Below are 18,603 nucleotides of genomic sequence, written 5' to 3' on the forward strand. Positions count from 1 at the left end.
ACAAAAAGGTGTCCTAATAATCATCCATGGTATTTTGGAGTCTTGTATTCCATAAATCAACATAGTAAGATATCAAATTCCTATCTGAAAAAATTGTTATTTTTCTGATATCTTTAAGCTAGAAGGATAGAAGATTTTTCTTATTTATTTCTGCCTGGCCAAACAATGAGGTACATGATGTTATTCTCAGCTGTCTAAAAATTTTATTTTTTCACATACACATGTATTTTGGTCTGTGTTATTTCTACACAATAAGTTTTGGCACTTTTTATCCATATTTTTTTTTTTTCAAATCCATGAAAAATTAAAAATTATCTGGACAACAGAACATGAAGCACAGAAAAAAGTTGCGCCCTTTATATTCTAGTAATCTTCAGATCCATATTTTCTTCTCGCTAAAGCCATCAAAATGAATTTTTTACCTCTGAAATAGTAACAGATAGAGTCCTTTCAAAATCAACGGGGAAAGAAGGATGAATAAGATTTCGGTTTTATAAGGCAACTTAAACCAGAACCATCAGGAAGGTTCAAATAGAAAACACAACAACAGTGATATTCCAGGGAACATTATATTCCAAGGAGGGGGAAGTTTTCCTGTTTTATTTTGCATTGGACTGGGCACTGGTTACCAGAGCAGTCGGAGAAGAAGCTGTATGGCACCAGCTTCCAAGCCAGAGATCATATTCATTAGGTAACTCATAGAAGTAAACTTAGTAAATAAACTTCATAAATAAACTAATGAAACTTAGAAGAAGAAATGGAAAAACATTATTGTTTTTGAACTGTGCATAGAGATGTAGAAAAAAATGTAACACTAACCTGAGCAGAAAAGATTTACTTCTGTAATGCCTGTAAATGAACCTCTAGATCTGCTCCTCTGCCCTGTTCCTTTGCATAGCAAAACAGTTTCTGAACTGGAAGTTGTGCATTTCTCTTGTGTGGTGTAGAACAGGTATAGAAGAAGCTGTTCCTAAAGAATACTCCCTGAACTTCAGCTTATGGGACCTTGTCCTGAAGATGTACTCACATATTTAGCCTGCCTGTCCCCCTTACAGGACTTTCCTGTGTTATCATTCTACCAAACTCTGAAAAAATGATGTATCCTGAACTCCTTTCATTCCACTCTTCCTGATTTTTCCCTTTAAGTTTGCTTTCATGAATGGATGACAGGCTAGCAGAGAAAAAGGTGAATCCTTCAGTTAAAATCCTTTATCTGTTAGTTATTCATCTGATAGTAGCACAGAAGCCCATCTTTTCTTCGATATATCATCTTGTGTTACAAGAAGAGGGACTGGTTAAAAGAGATGAATACATAAAAGAAAAAAAAGCAGGCCTGTGGAAAAAAATATAGAGCTGTACAGAACTTCTGCAATGTAAATAGATTGAGCTTAATGTTAATATTTATAGATGATTTTTATATTATATTTTCAGAGGAAAAGGATGAAATATCCTACTTTGACTAGATGCAAGGTTTTGAACAGAGAATATCTCCCAGGCATGTTTAGGTATGTTGGTTGAATGAGCAGATAATCAAATGGAAGAAATATCTCACAAGAAAAATATAAACAGAGATGACCAAAGTTGACTACTGAGTCTTTTCATGAATAAATTACAGTCAAAGTGAATTTTTTACTGAAGGAGGAAATCTCTAATCAGTTTTTGGTATACTAGATTGTGCCTCATTTTATTTGCTGAATTCTGCTTGACTTCCTATTGAATTTCGACTGTGAATCCTTCTGCTAAGAAGTAAAAAAATAAAAGAGGGGTAATGAATACTGGAAATAACTTGTGTTCAGTAATTATTCCTACCATATTGTTGTTGCAATATGACTGTTTTTTTCCAAGTACCTTTTAAGGAGTAAGAAAGTCAATTATCCTAGGAAAATATTGATGGTGAATATCTCTCTCTCTTTTTAAGATATTGCTAACATGTTGCACTACAGGATTGCTCACAAGACTCTGTCCCAAGGCAGAAAGTGTCTCACTCAAAGTTCTTTTAACCTTTGATGACTAAGGTAGACCTTACCTCTACTTTACTACAGAAAACTTCAAAGACTAACAGTAGCTCAGGATAACTTTGTCCAACATTTATGTATTATAAGCTAATGCTTCTTCTCCAATCCATTCTCAAAATACTGAAGGAAGAAATTCTTCTGGAATGAAATAGCAGGAAACTTGATCATGACTCCTTCACTTACTTCCTCCAGGTAAGTTAATATTTTCTCTGTTGTTAAGGGAGAAATAGAACTTAATATTCAGCATAAAAACAGAAAACAGTTCCAATAGCAGGGGGAAACTCCCTCTTACTCAAAGATGTAAGGAAACCCATGAGTTTTGGCTCTTTCTGCCGTAAGCCTAAGGATCAGTCTGGATAGATTTTTGTAATCTCTCTTAGAGAATACTTGAAAGAGATGGAGCATTGAATAAATGCGTAATTGTTATTGCAGGATAAACAAACAGTCATAGTGATAGATTGCAGCAGTTTACATGACAAGGAGAGAGCTAAATTACAATTTAAACAAATTCTTTAAACTCACTCCTTAAAGGAAAAAAGAAAATAAAAAGACAGAAAACATCTTACTCTAAATTGAAAGTAAAATTTGTTAATTAAAAGGAAAAGGAAATTGGGTAAAAATGGAAGAACTCATAAACTGAGCCAGACTTCTGCATGAATATGGGAAAATTATATATTTAATTGTTGGTTTACCTTATTAGAAGACTGCTATTCAGAACCACACTGTGTATCTTGTAAAGATTGCTGTCCCAATGACTTACAGGATTAAGACTTCTCAAGTTTCTCCATTCTTATCCTTGTGAGTGGTGTGAATTTTAACAGAATGAAGATGTCTCCTCAGAAAACACTGATTTGTGAGTGGCTGACCTCCTCTGATCTAAGGTAGCCAGAGGTTACATCTCTTAGTGTAGTTCATTTTAGTAATCACATATATCTTGACCATAGATACTATTTATTATAGATAAATTAAAAAAAAAATTGGAAGATAAAGAGGGCATTTGATTGCCTAAAATGGGCATTTGCACCCTACAGACTACAGAATTTCACTAGAAGGTTTGAGAGTCAGAATCATTTTTTCTGGTCTAACTAATGTGGACTAAATGATTTGCTCTGGAGATGTGAAGGACTGGACAAGCGAGGAAACCTTCTGATAAAGTCTTCTGTAGTTCACTATTTCCCATTTGCAGATTGATTTTAAAACTCAAATAGAATCACTGTTTGATGACAGATGGAAATAATACTGTTTATTATTTTTGTTGGGTTTTTTGTTTGCTTACTTGTTGGTTTGTTTTTAGCCTCTGGCTCCCAAACAAGTCTGCGAAATGATATTGAGGACTCTCAGGGCCAGTCTGACAGCTGAAGGACAGACCTCTTTAATAAATGGTGAAGAAATGTTATAGATCAATTCTAACCACTATTATTTCTGTCAGACCTTATTTTGAGTTGTGCCTCATCTTTCTTTTGAGTCTTTAAATGTCACAGGGTTTTGCATAATTACACGTATTTCTCATACCACATTTTTATGTTGTAGTAAGACCTTGATATTTCAGCTAGCACAATACCCAGAAGGGTAGGTGCTGTATGGTAGGTATAGTGCTATATTAATATTAACACCTGCATCAAAGTTCCCTGAGGGACCTGTTTTGACAGTCAAAAAATTATATCAGAAATATGGCTTGCATGATTCTTTTTAAACTGTAGTTTATAATCAAGTTCACTTCAGCCCTGCTTTCTAAACTAACAATGGATTGCAATGAAAGTTCATATAAGGTCACCTGTTATAAGAAGTCAGTCCTAAACACCACAGTCTTTGAAAAATGTTGTAGGTGCATGATCCAGTGTAACAAATTCCAGCTCTGTCTTTTTTTTATATACCTGTCTAAACCAATTACTTGGTGTAAAAGGTCATCAGTAAAGAAACCTTTACTTGTGACTTTTGTCATGTTTGATTTAGGTTTATATATAAACATGAGAGTTCAGAGGGAAAACCACACTTCTCCTCTCTGACTTTCAGGTACAATCTGATTTATAAAACTTAATGTGGATTTATTTTTGTCTTGCAACTGCAATTTAACTTGAACAACAATCATATAAATACAGAAAATGCTCAAGGTCTATATTTCGGACACCATGTATCTGGAATGATACAGAGATGCTTCTGAGGTGCAGGGATTCTTCTGTTGTAGGTTGACACAGCGCTGGCTCACCAGGTGCTCACCAAACCATTTTATTACTTTCCTTTCTCAGCAGGACACAGTGGGGGAGAAAATAAGATGGAAAAACATCATGGTTCAGGATAAAGGCAGTGAAATAAAGCAAAAGCAAGGATTGTGTGCATAGAAACAAAGAAAAACAAATATTTTAATCTCTATTTCCCATCACTGAGTTATGTCTGGCTACTTCCCTTGAGTTTGCTCCTGAAGACAAACATCAGAACTTCTGGAGACCCTGAGCATCTCATTTTGCTGTGTAACTGTCTGGGGTGCAGGGATGCAGTCTTGGCGCTGTTTATTCTATACCACACATCACTGGAGAGCTGGGAGCAGTTTTCAGCAGGGAATTCTGAGGCGTCAGGAGTGGAACATTTTTCTTGCCCAGTCATGGGAAGGAGTCGTGTTGCCGCTTTTAAAAGCCATGGAGGGGTCCTTTTTCTTTTGCTGGGATCACTTGGGAGCAGGAGTCACCCTGCAAGTCCCCACCCACAGCCACCACCTGAGATTACTGCTGACGGGGACAGCCCCTGCCAGGTGACATGCAACAAGCAGCTCAGCAGCAAAACCCCGTCCAGGGAAAATAGCTTTCCAGGTTCTCTTTGCCCCTGTTTCCCCTGGTTTCCTGACTGGGTGAAGGTGTTTAACCATGGAAAATCATTTGCAACATTGTCTCCTAATTAATTCTTTTCCTTCAGTTGTTCTCTGGAGCTGCATGGCATAGCGAGGGTCCCTGCTGCTGATGCCTCAGGTGTTAGTTTTTATATTTTTCATATTCTATGCTGCTTTAGTGTGTGGGTCTGGGCTTCATAGAAGGGGATAGTAAGCTCTCTTCCCAAAGTAGGTGGACAAAACAATTCCTTCTCTAGCTGGGGACCCAAGGACAGCCGACCCAGATCTCAGGCCCAAGAGCATAAACAACAGTGGACCAAACAGAGAAAACAAGAAGGATGGTACTTCATGGGCTAAAGCTGTAATTGGAGAATTAACTCCAATATGCTAATGGACCAGAACTTATAAAAGTGTGAGACCCCGTGACCTGCTGCCCATTTTGTGTCTATTTTGAGTTCACCTGGGGTGTAGCCCTGGCTAGGCTCTTGTGCTGCCCAAGGTGGATCTACTGAGGCCACTTAATAAATACCTACTTTATTCTTTAGCTTGATCTAGTCCCTGTTTTACATCAGCCTTCACAAGTGAACACCCTTTTTATGGGTAAACCATCCTCTCTGTTGCTCAATCTTTTATTAATAGCGTTGTATTCATCAAGATTTCTTCAGTTAATTGTGACTCCAATTTATAAGTTCTCCTAGTAGGTTTCCTCTACTATCAAAAGGGGGTGATGTGAGTGAATTTCATTTTCCCACTGAGTTTTAAAAGAAAAACAAGAACATAACAGCATTACCAAATGTTTTAATTAAATTTTATATAAGTGGTTTTTAATCTGTAATTTACTTGCTTTATACTTGCCCAGAACTTGATACAACTTCCTGGGGAAAAAAATAAAAGAAGCTTATGACAAAATAGCTGTGCCTTGCTTGCATAAAATGCAGAAATAAAATCAACAGCACCATTAACACTTGAAGAGAAGATTGTGCATTTCAAAATTCCCCTTACATACACACACTATAACTGATGTTTTTACCTCATTTCCAAGGAGAAAGAGATAAAGGAGCTGTCAGACCTCTTTACAAACCTCATCTACCTGCCATGGTCAACTGTATGATTTGGGCCTGTGGTGCAGCACCATAACTTCCTTTCAAGTTTCTGGGGAAAAAGAAAAAAAAGTATTGTTGTGTAGTGTTTAATAAGTATGCCTGCCTTCTCAGTTCAGTTCTTTTTGTACGCCTACCCTTTTCTGCCCTGTCAGACAATTGGCCTGACACAAGACTTTTGGGGAGGCCACAAAGCAGGGAGAAGAAAATGAACACTACCTCAGGCCCATCAAGGCTGTCCTTGAAAAGGATGCAAGGCTGTCCTTGAACAGGATCCAGAGAAGTTTGGTCTATGCCCACAAAATTCATAAATATAAGCGCAAGAGATTTGAACATCATGGTGTACAGAAAAACTAATTTATGTGTTGTTTTTTTTTTTTCCCTTGGAGGCCTGTAGATGTGGATAAATTTTGTGTGAAGCAGACTAGTTTTACAGATGACTGTATTCCAAGCAAAACTCTCTGAAGCATTTCTATAATAGCTTTACTTTGTAAAACGTGGAATTTTTCAACAGAATATGCAGTTCTTCAGTATAAAGATTTTATTGCCGGGGGTTTGGTATAAACTATATAACTCACAGCTTCACTATTCATGATGAATTTACTGACTTTATGCACACAGCTTAGAAAATATTTAGTGTTGAAGGATTCCTTAAAAAAAAGGTAGCCAGTAAAGCAAAAGGTACTGAAGATTTACCTTTTGCAGGGGTCAGACCTGTGCAGAACTGATTCATGACAAATAGCTAGCAATAAAGGATTCAGTTTCAAAGGAGAAACAACAAAAAAAAATCAAGGTAAGATTGCTCAGCAGAGATGAGAAAGAAGACCATCTTTATGGTGTATCCCATCTATCTGACAACAGTATATAAATCTCTTTATATATGTACTTTTTAGACAAGTAGGGTAAATATTTGTCTCCTGCTGGAAGTCATATTGCTTTATAAATATTTTTATATATATATGTGTGCAGGTGTAGGAGGCATGAAGTGTTGAGATACAGCATATTATTTACAAGAAATCCATGCCCTCCAGGGCAGCGACTGGAGGCTGGTAAGGTAGTTCAGAGCATTAGAAAATGCATGAACTACAGATGAGGCAACTGGAGTTGAAACATGTACCTCCATTGATAAGAATTTAGGTGAGGCAGCTATTTCACATATACATTCTTTTGTGCTTTCACCTAGAAGCACAGTTAGAATTCTTAGTCTAGATTTTGGAGTCTACCAAAACTGCAGCTGAAAACTTTGATGGTGATGTCAGTTTATTTAGATTTATGCTAAGTTTCCTAAACTGTTAAAATTATCCAAGATTAATCAGGAAACTTCATCAGCATCAGAGCTTAGACCCAGAGGTTGCATTACATCATGAAATTAGAAAAATCTTTATAGTGGGAATTCTTGGTGCTCGTACACTCAAAATCATCATTAAACACCCTATTACCACAACACTCTCAACAGCTAAGTTTTATCTGGTACCTTAGACAGAATATCCTTTTAATTTTTTAAGTGTTCATGAAAGATACCCAGACACAAACACCTAAGACATGGAAGTGCTTCTTGTTTTTACATATGCCACTAACAAGAATAATGTAGCATTTGAAATGTTGACTCATTGGTGTCTGGCATAAAACTGATCAACAGTTTGGGCTGTGTTTTATGCAGGAAATTTACTCAAAGCTTATGCAACGTATTGTAGTTTTGCTTTAAAGGCTAATTGTGATCTTGTAAGGTTGTAAGGCTAATTGTGACCTAGTAAGGTTGGAATGACAATGAGAAACACAGAAATGCTGCCTAAGGTTGCAGACTCTCTAGAAAATTTAGTCCATAATATTTCTCAGTGGTGAGTGGAATACTTGCAGTCTCTTTTCCATAGCGAAGCAGAACACAAGACCTTTTGGCATTCTTCTTCTCTGCTCCTCAGCTTTTCACCCTGAACATGGAAAATGCTTGGCAGTACAACTTGGCCATTATTAATAGGATGATGGAATGAAGCATAACTCCACAAAAATGGATAAAAACTTTTTCTCTGAATGTGAAATTAGACTCACACCAGGTGTCAATGAAGATTCTTATAGTTTGAAACATGAAATGTTATCCAAAGTCTATTCAAGGAAGTCTAATTTCAGATTTTACTTTTCTTAAGCTTCCACGTTATTCCTCTAGGAATATATCTCAAAGGCTCCCAGCCCTTTTGCATTTTTCTCACTCTGGGTATGGCCCTTATCCTATTTTATTTCATACTGTTCAGATATTAGTTATAATTATTAGCTTTATAACCCATGGTATTTTCTACCATGATGTCACTGTAGAATTTCACAGCTGCATAGCCATTTACTTAAGTTTTCACTATGCATATGGAGATAGAATTAATAAATAAAAAGACTCAAAAACACTAGCACCACACCAGCACAAAAGCTGTTCAGTAAGCTTAAATGTCTATGTTCTGATTTTTAATTTATTCTTTTGGCACTTTCCCTTCCCAAAGTATTCCCTACTAAATGGCAGTTGTTGCTACTAAGCATTCAGCATGCCTGCTAATTTGATTCTCAGTTCTCAGTGGTATTCAAAACATGGAAAATATACAGTTAGTGTGCATCTGAGAAAATGTTCATTTACATGACTTGCCTGTCATCACAGAGACAGAACTAAAAGCAACAGACTGGTGTTTATCTGCGTTACTGGTGTTTATCTGCATTACCTGGGCAAAGATCATATTTCCTCCTGCCATTCTTAGCTCATTCACTGCACAAAATCCAACTTCTGCAGCAGTTGAAACAAAGATACTAGTTTATTTCACAGTTCGGTTTTGTTATCCTGACAAATACTTTGTGCAGTTACAGAGGCACAATCTGTGTAAAAATACCAAGTAATTAAAGACTTAATCTGAGTGCTTATACAAAACATATTAAATTAGATTGTCACCCCTTGTTACCAGTGTGAATGGGTTAAACTACAGTCTATGCTTCCCTATCCACTGATTGGATGCCATCAAATGTCATGAAACAGAAAATTACAGTCTATATTGCTAAAGTTTGGCCAAATTACAGTAAGGTGCAAGGTATTATGCTAAATTAAAGACCACAATCACCATTTAGAATACTAGTGATTTTCCAATAACACAAAATAAAATAATTTTTCCTCACATTTTTTTCCCCCCTCAAAAAAATCTGATTTTATACATCTACCGTTCTCAGGTTTACATTTGGGAAGTTGATTAATCACTCTACCTCTGCAAAACACTATTCACTTTTCAGCTGGATGTTGTTCTCTATGGTTTCTGATTTTGCCTGGCATTCTTTTTCTTATATCGATTCTTTGACATTTCTCATGGACTATGTTGTGAAGGTATCTGAGTTGAAAGGTTCCGGTGGTAGTGTGTATATCATGGAAGGAACACATTTGGGATCAGTGAATAAATGTCATTTTATGACTCAGAAGCCTGGGTTTTGTTTTTCTAACTAAAAAATAAGGTGTTGTACTTACCTTTTAAAGTACTTGCAGATATTCTAAAAAAATATCATGGCAAATTTTTGAAATATAACAAAGTTGCTAAAACTTCCTTGTGATATTATGCAAAAGTACATGTTAAAGAAAAGAATAATCTTTTAAGGTGCATCATCTCAAATTAAACAAGGTGAAAGATTAAATAGCTGTATCTGGAAATATATGTGCATGCATGTTTTTAAATGAAATACTCTTCTATTGATGGACACACATATTTAAGAACACTAGGAAATACATCTGACTTCAAAGCCATTCGGACATGTTAGTATAGCTCTCATACACTTTATAGCAAAATATCTATAATTTTACTGTTGGGACATCTGCATATGATTATTCCATGATGAACAATTAATGATTTCATTGTTCTACTTCCTGCGCAGTTCTTTTTGTTTATTTGTTTTCATTTATTATACATTGTTTCTTTTTTCCTCATCCTTTAATTGAGAATATATAAGTAAGTTCTGTTGACTTAATTAAAAAAAATTAAAAGTACTTCTTTAATTGCATGTGAATTGAAATAAATTAATTGAAGTAAATTTTATAATAACAGCAAAAGCTAAATGAAAAAAACATCATTGTAGTTACCATATCCTAAGGAATATTTGGACATGAATCTCATCTAGTTTTATTGGGAAGTGGTAATAGAAAAGACATTTTTAAGTCTTTTTGTCTTGTAATTCCCTTAATAGCCATAATTCCTGAGGGTGAAACATGTAAATTTAAAATACTTAGAGTATTACTTGGTGTAAAAACAAACCCACATGCTTATTCACCACTGAACACTGGCTTTGCACTACACTTGTCTCCCTTTTTTAAACTGGTTCCTTTCAACTTCACAGAAATACATTCCATTTGAGGTCTGTCTGACAAGTCCTTTCTATTGTTAGCTGCAGAAAATCGTCATTTGACTTGTGCATTTTACTGGAATTTACATGGTATATAGCACTAATCTTCTCATCAAAAAACAAACTTTTCTCTTTGTTGCAATTTAAAAGTACGGAGGTCTCTCATTTCACACATTTCTGTGTTTCCATTGAGGTGTTCTCACTTTAGGTCCGTGGATATCTTCTTTGATTCCTACTCCCTGAATAGCGTAGAAAGCATAGAGATAGTAACACTGGGGTCAATTCTCCTTTATCAAAATGAATGGTGAGATGTTTTTGCAGACCATGCACAATGCTTGGGGGGAAGCTTATATTTCAATCTGTTATTTTCTAGGAAAAAGAGTTGTAATCATGAAAAAAAAAAAAACCAAAACCAAAAACCCATAAAACTTATGTCTTCCAGTGCAATTCTGACCTGCAGAAGACCAACAAAACTTTGTCCATTGCTCTACTAACTCACTTTACATCAAGATCTTCTGTGGCAGAAAGACAAGATTTGTTCTTGGAAAAGAAAGAAGAAAAAAAGCTGTAGTTTAATTAGACACTGACAGTGTACACTGAATTGCTCTGGTCTCTTGTATTAACAGCGAATGTCCAAACATATCGGCAGTTTGTGGTTTCCCTGGTCATAGGAAACAGAGTTATTATTTGTAGGAAACAGAATTATTACTTAGGTCAATATCTCCACTTCAAAATTTGAAACAGGAAGGAAAGCCAATGGCCCAGCATTTATCCAGTGCATGGGATATTATTATGCATCATTAGATATTTAATATGCTTTGATGGAAATGCAAGGGACTCCTGTTAAAAGACAGGTTTCTTTTTTGCTGTTAGTTTGTGGTTCCAAGTTTGAATCTCATTGACCTTTTCCACTTGCATATTTTTTTGTGATTTTACCTAAGTTATGTGATTTTTAATCACTCCTGGGGTGGTTAGAAATAAAGAATAAATTTGTAGTGGTTTTATGGTTTTTTTTTGGTTTTGACAGCATTTTTTCCGCTGCATCCCAAAAGAGGATGTATTCTATAATAGTCACAGTATGCTGTCAAACAAATAAGTTTTTAGGAGTAGGGTGTGGTTTCCTGAGGTATAACAATAACAAACTGTGAGATTGAAGATAATAGGAAGACTCTTAATTCATCAGTCATTGCTAAGCATTATCTCACTGTTTTTCCTTTAAGAGGTATTATGTTTTTCTTGACAAAAGTTGCAGAAAAATGCTAGATCCTTCTCTTTGTGTTATTAGCACTGTCTGTTTCCATGTCTCTTCTTCCTGCCCCTTCTCACCCTATCCCAACAGAGATACATGTGCTTAATGAGTCTTGTTCAGATTCTGCAACTGCTCTAAGAGGAAGTCCAAGATACCTATAGAAAGTAACTTGGAAGGAAAGTCAATTTTATGTAAAACAGATGCTTTTGGTTTATCTGAGTGCATATAAAGATAGTGGGGGGGAAGGAAAAAAGAAGAAGGAAGAACATTCCAGTAGAGCATACAGAACAGTGCACTTCCCAATAGTTTGCTAACCCAGTCATTTCTAGCTATTGGTATTCCTATACTATCTGATGGAGCATGAGGAACAGAAAGGTATGCTGTCTGTGAGCAAATTTACTGAAGAACCGTGAGTAATAGCTCTTCATCAGCACAAAAAATTAATCAAGTCTCCCTAGAAAAATGGTTATTAGGCCAAACAGCTTCTTGACCTGCTTTTAAAAGTGTTGCATTATATTGACAGATTTCATCAACAACCTGCACATATTTTCAGTTCTGCTGGAAAGACCTCTGGTTTAGATGATCAGTACTTGCAAAAGTTGCCTGAACACTAATTATATTGCTTCTACTAGAAGAGAATTATTATAATAGAACTATATTGCTTCTACTATGCATTGCAAAACCTTCTTATAAATTGAGCTGGATGGAGGTGTTCCCTTAAGTTAGGATAATGAGAGGCTCAGAAATGTTTTCTGTTTGTCTTTTTCTTTAAATAGAGAAGGAGGAGAGCTGAACAGAGAAGCTGCACTCAGAAACAGTAGGTGGAATATGTGCTTCCTTTTGTCTAATAGCCTCTCATGTTCCTAAGATGATTTATAATGCAATAAGTATTTAAAAATCAAGAAGCAAGTTCAGAGTTTTAAGAAATACCGTGCATTAAGGGATTTTTCTGAGGCCAGTGGGCTAAATATAACATCAATGCATTCAAGCTTTATCGGCAAGGAGTCATATCCAATTGAATGAAAGATGCACAATTAAATGAACTGTTAAATTCTGATATTAATTAGTTGGAAAGAAGTGCTCAGAATTTCTTTGGAGAAAGAAGATAAAAGAAGAAACTGGAAAGCATAGAAAGAAACTAGAAACACAAAACTAGAAATTATTTTTGAGCAACAATTTTAGTTAAACAAAAAGCAGATGCTCTTCCTAAGAGATGATAAAATAGGAGAAAATTTTGAGAGTAGTAAGACAACTGATTAAAAAAAAATAAAAAGACTAAGTCACAAGACCAGCAGTGTAGTTATTACTCTTAAGAATATCCAAAAATGATACTGACTTCAATAGTGTTTTAAGACCCAAAAAAACTTACTTGATGAGGCTTTTGAAAGGACTTATAGTTGTTCATGTGCTCTGAGTTAGATGTACAGAAGAAATACTAACAAGGTATTCTCAAGAGGTCAAGACAACAAACAAGACTTTACTGGCAAATCAAAGAACTTTGGCAAAAGGTTTAGTGCAGCATTCAATCAACATAAAAAAACTTCTCAACACATTAGCATAGTTCATTCTCTTTAGCAAACTCTAAGCCTTTTCTATTTCAGCTACTCAATAATTGCAAGAAGAGGGAATTAGAAGAGGAAGAAAGAGAAAAAAGAATATATATAGAAAAGGATATATACCAGCTCCTGGGTTCCAGTGATGTTCAACTGACAGAAATCCCAAGAGGAGGTAGGGACAAGATGTGTGCTTGCTGCATGTTGGGCCTTAAATACTCCTTGGCATTCCTGGGACGTTTCCTCAGTTGGGACTTCTGCTAATTTGGCCACTCAGGAGCTGGGTTAGGGGCTTGAGGCAGGTGCGGAGCATTACCTTCTGTGTCGCCAGCAATTGGCACTAGGTGCTGGGATATAGGCTCTAGGGGATTGGAGGATGTGGTAGAGGCCCAACCTGCTCCTTCCCCCACACACATGCGCCCCAAAATCCTTTCCAGTTTCAGTCTCCCTCAAGTGTGGCTGATAATATCTTCATGTTATGATATCCTCATACATCAGATATAAGAGTAGTGTTTTGTTATAGCATTTTATAATTTCATTCTAAAGACCATAACCCAGTTTTCACTAAATATCACCATCTTGTACAGTAAGAAAACTGAGATCTTTCCATCTCTAAAAGCATACACTGAAAAATTAAACACTTTTTTATTACCTGAAGAAAAGACATCATTGACTGTTCCATCCATGAATGTTGATGGCATATCTTTCATTATGTAAAAATAAAATTTTCATACCTCATCAATCATTCACATTTCAGAAGGAAATGCACTATAGCAGCCAACCTTCACAGGTGAGGCTACACCACCCAGCATGTCTGCCACCAGAGTTTAAAGTCTGTGTAGCAGATAGTTTTCATAAATGTCCTGATTCACCAAGACAAAGGAATCTTGTTCACAACTTAATAGCTCTCTGCAACTTCCTAGGTATCTTTCTACAGTGGGGTGGGACACTCAGATTTAATAATCTGAGCTATCCTTAGTTTGCAAGCAATCATCTTGGGATGGAAATAAAAAAATATACAACCTTTGAATCTTTAGATTTTGACTGTGTGCAACACTCTGCTTGTAGTCAAAAAGTCTGTGCTCAAGGATGGAAGTGGAGGTTAAAATCAAATCCTAAATGGGATAAAAATCTGCTGTGTTCTACAATTGTGAAAGGCTCTACTTCTTAAGTTTTAGCAGTTGTTGTAATACTATTGGTTGCTTGTTACTGTCCTTTTGATAACAGCATTAGCATATTTCTCTGATCAATGCGACCATATGCCTGCATTTCAGTCTACCTGAATTACCCATGATACTTCATGATACTTTGTTGTACTTTCTGATTACATAGTTCATGTTTTCTCCACAAATCAGGATCCAATGACTACTCAGATATACTGAACAACAATAAACACAACAAAAACAACAACAACAACAACAACAACAACAACAACAACAACAACAACAATAATAAATAATTTTTGGTGCACTGTTTTGAACAGCCTAGCAAGTTTTGTTCTGCTGCAGAGCAGCTTCAGTGATCCAAATAGGTAACTGCTTTAATTCTTATCCTGCTTTAATTTTTTTCCCTTTGTATTAATTTTTCAGATTAAAACCAAACCAAAAAGATAAATTAAGGAACACAATTGGGCTGTTTTTGAAATTACTATTAAAAAAACCTTTTTCCCTCACAGCTAACTGTAAGAATCCTTTCTTTTTAATCAACAGTCTATGCAAGATCTAAAAAATTTTTCCTTCTGTTGGCTTAAGGGAAGATACATGAGATACTATCTATTTATATGGAAGGTATGTATTTATAGAGTGAGTTTGTGAGCAGATTTAGTATCAAGATCAGATACAGAGATGTAGATTCATCATCACTAATTCATGTGTGGCTTTATTCAAATCAGATTCCTGAGGTCCATCTGAACTTAGATTGATAACAGATGGTACCAGCATTTCTTCTTGCTTAGGTTTAGTCAGAGCAGCCTTTTGTCATTCTACAAAATGTGCTAGATGAGTTTCCATCCATACATTGTAAGAGGATATGCTTTCAGTGCTCTAAGGACTATAGAGAGTATACAAAATTTGCTAAGGCAAAGTTTTCTGTCGTATCGTCTGTCACCTGTGGGGTGCTGTAAACAAGTGAAAAAAATACTTTTATGAAGTACACTTATATTAGTAATGTAATATTGTGGTTTGAGTCTGGAAAAATTTTCTGCTTCTCTTTCTGCATTTGCAATGATTTCAGCAGCTCCAATATCAAGAATGAATGAAGGATCCAGCAGCAGAGAATGAGCAAGTGGTTGCCTCTGCGCTATGCACCTGGCTGATGACTCAGATGCAGTTAAAAATAGAGGTCATTTCAGCTAATAGAGTTGCAAATGGAAAATTGATCACTGAATTCTAAAATTCAATAAAGCATAGCTACTGTAGTCATTTAGTCTCTATGGCTATAAAATCCTACAAAAATGCATTACTGAATGCACCTGAATATGCTAGTATGTGAGGGGCTTTCTGGCTCCAAAAACTATCTAAAATTTTGCTAGAATTTTACTCTTTGAAAGTTGATGAAATTTTCCCTTGCTTTTTTTCTGAATTTGAGAGACTTGGAAAGTTTGGAATGAATAATTTATGAATTGTTCACCCAAAGAGGAAGGTATTTTAGGTTACTGAGACATTTGTCAAGTATCTTGAGGTGGCTCTAGATGGTGTGAGAAAGTCATTATATACAACTTTTATAGAAGAGATTGATAAACGGAAGAGCATTTCTACCTTAAATATTCTTCAAATCTATAGCAAAAAGGTGAATGTGTAGTATAGAACTTCTGACTTTAAAAGAGATTGCCTCCTTATCTGGTTCAGAATAACTGTTGATATCTCAGATTTTACGCATGAAACAATCTGTGAAACTCAATCCTTTCATAGCTGAACCACTGAAAATATGTCTTAATGTACACTAAGATATTTAATCATCTTTGATTCCCCCTCTTTGTGCCCTTCTGCCCCCTCCTGTTTTCAAAGCTTTTTCTTGGTTCATAGGGATCTATTTGCAAGAGTGTGTTTCACTTAAATGGATTGGATATTGTTTTATCTAAAGTTTAAAAAGACTGTGCAGCAGAGCATTAGGTGGAAAAAATAAAGTGAGGTTTAAAGTATGGTGTGTTAAATATGAAGCATGTAATTCTTTTGAACCAGAAAAGTCAAGTCATAAGAAAGAAAACAGTTGAAATATCTTGCAGTCTTGTTACAAAAAGCACTTACTTAAACCACTCTAATGTATATGATGGAATTAGTTTTTTATTTTGGTGAAATTTAAGTGTTCTGGTAAAATCAAATGCAGGCAGCACTTTATTCATAGAACCGCAAAATGGCAATTATTTATGTAATTCATATATAATGTAATCTACCATATAACACATATATAAAATTCTTAATATATTTATAATAATGTTCCAGTACTGGCATCACAAAATGGATAAATATTGATTTCTAATATTTTTCTTTTTAGGAAAGAATTTGGAAAAGCACATTAATTAAGCAGGCAGGCTTGATGCTAATTTCAGTGTAACTTCTATCATCATTGAATAATAGAATCTTCAGATTTAGTATTTAGTCCCAGAATATAAAATAGTGGAATTACCACAACCTGTTAATTTTATCGGGGAGAGAAGTTCTTTCTAGAGAATATGCACTCCTTTTGAGTTAACTGACTGCAGGTATGTGAATACTTCTAATACTTCTAATACTTTAAAATATCTTCAATAAAGTGAACATTTTTATGTTCACAATCAAAGTGTACCATATAAATTACTTCTATATTATATTGGTATGTCCTTTTGACCTTTACCTTTCATGAATCTGGGCATATTTATCTTATTCCAAATTTTAAGCTGGTTGTATTTCTTTAACTTATTATGACCTCTGAAGCAGAACACGGGTAACAAACTCTTGCAACAACTATTTTCAGGGGAAATTTGCCAGACGATTGCCTGCTCCTGCTTTGGAAGCTAGGAAATTGTGGTGAATTAAGAGAAATCTATTAGTTTCATCAACAGCTGCTAGTTTTAAAGAAGAACATTTATTTTAAATTTTTTTTGGCTATAAAAATGCCATAAAAATTTCAATTAGGAACATGGAAGAAAAACACATTAGTAGGCTAGTAAGAACTGATATCTTTTGGATTTTATCAAAGAGAGATTTTGATATAAGATGAAGAATTTAAAACACATCAGCTATTTTGAAAAGAATTATAAAGATTTCTGCCTACTGTATGTATATATTGTGTATTAATTTTTTTTTCTGCATTTGAGTTTGCTACATAAAGAAAAATTACTGTGTTTGGATTGAAACTCACTATCACTGAATAGTGAAAGCATTTAAAGATATTATTATGTCTCATAATTGTCTACTAGGTTGGTCAAACAACATTATTATCATAGAATCATAGAATTGTTGAGGTTAAAATCACTAAGTCAAACCATCACCTAGCACCATCACTCTAAACCATGTCCTCAAGTGCCATATCAACACACTTTTTGAATGCATCCAGGGATGGTAACTCCACCACTTACCTGGGTGGATTGCTGAAATGATTTACTGCTCTTATTGTGAATTTTTTCCCTAATATTGCATCTAAACCTCACTTGATGCAACTTGAAGCCATTATTTTACCCTGTATAGAGGATGGCTGAAATAAATGTGAATATTATTTATCATTTGGTATTTAAATTTTGGTCTTTTTCTTTATGTAACTGTATTGAATCATCTTAGTGATCAGAGGAGGGGCCAAGTGCTCCAAATTATTTTTTCTGACAACCAAACCTATTTTAAAGGGTTTGTGCTATACTGCACTGAAAATATTTTTGTCTTTCTCATGTTATTTATAAATTTTGCTTTCTACAACAAGCAAAATATACATGATCCTTTTAAACTCAAACATTTTGGACTCCAGTTAAAAAGAACATTTATGGAAAAACTATTCAAAAACTGTAGTTTCAGGCAATATTTCATATTTTCTACTTACCCTCTAGCCAAAGGCAGCCCAGGAGGATGTGGAGTTTGTCCTTCTAAAACAAACACACTTGATCTCTGAGGGTAGGTTTTTTTTTTTGTTTTAGCTGAATTTGTTAATCTCTTGTGGTCAACACAATGGAAGCAAATATTAAGACAGGTTTTCATGTCTTTACATGGAATATGGCACATACAGCTTAAATAGAAAGATTAACTGCTGTGTATTTTACACCGGATTTATTTTCTTTCTCCAATCCATTCCTATCCTGTTAGTAGGAAGAGCAAAGTATTTGCCCACAATATTTAAAAGTCAGGGAAAAAATAAGAGCACTGCCAATAAGAAACTCTAATTCCTTGTGTTTTCAAATAGGGCATTCATAAATGTTGTCTTTTTACATAGATCTCTTTTTCTTTAATATATACTTATAGTTGTTGTGAAAACTAGTCTATTTCCTTTTTGCTTCTTTCCTCATTGTGTATATTGTTTTTGACTAGCAAGGTTTCAATTGTTGCTGTTCCCTGAC

At 35.1% G+C, this 18,603-nt stretch overlaps 1 long non-coding RNA gene across 1 annotated transcript in view; it reads left to right on the top strand.

Annotated features, from left to right (window-relative positions):
- The window catches only part of LOC119706662, a 34,183-nt gene extending 27,973 nt beyond the window's left edge, over positions 1-6,210 (top strand). Inside the window, exon 3 of the long non-coding RNA XR_005258585.1 lies at positions 2,142-6,210. This is a non-coding gene — a long non-coding RNA (uncharacterized LOC119706662). The remainder of the gene's footprint in view (positions 1-2,141) is intronic.
- The last annotated feature ends 12,393 nt before the right edge of the window (positions 6,211-18,603 follow it).

This window comes from Motacilla alba, chromosome 1 (genome assembly GCF_015832195.1).
Source record: "Motacilla alba alba isolate MOTALB_02 chromosome 1, Motacilla_alba_V1.0_pri, whole genome shotgun sequence".
Classification (NCBI taxonomy): Eukaryota; Metazoa; Chordata; class Aves; order Passeriformes; family Motacillidae; genus Motacilla; species Motacilla alba.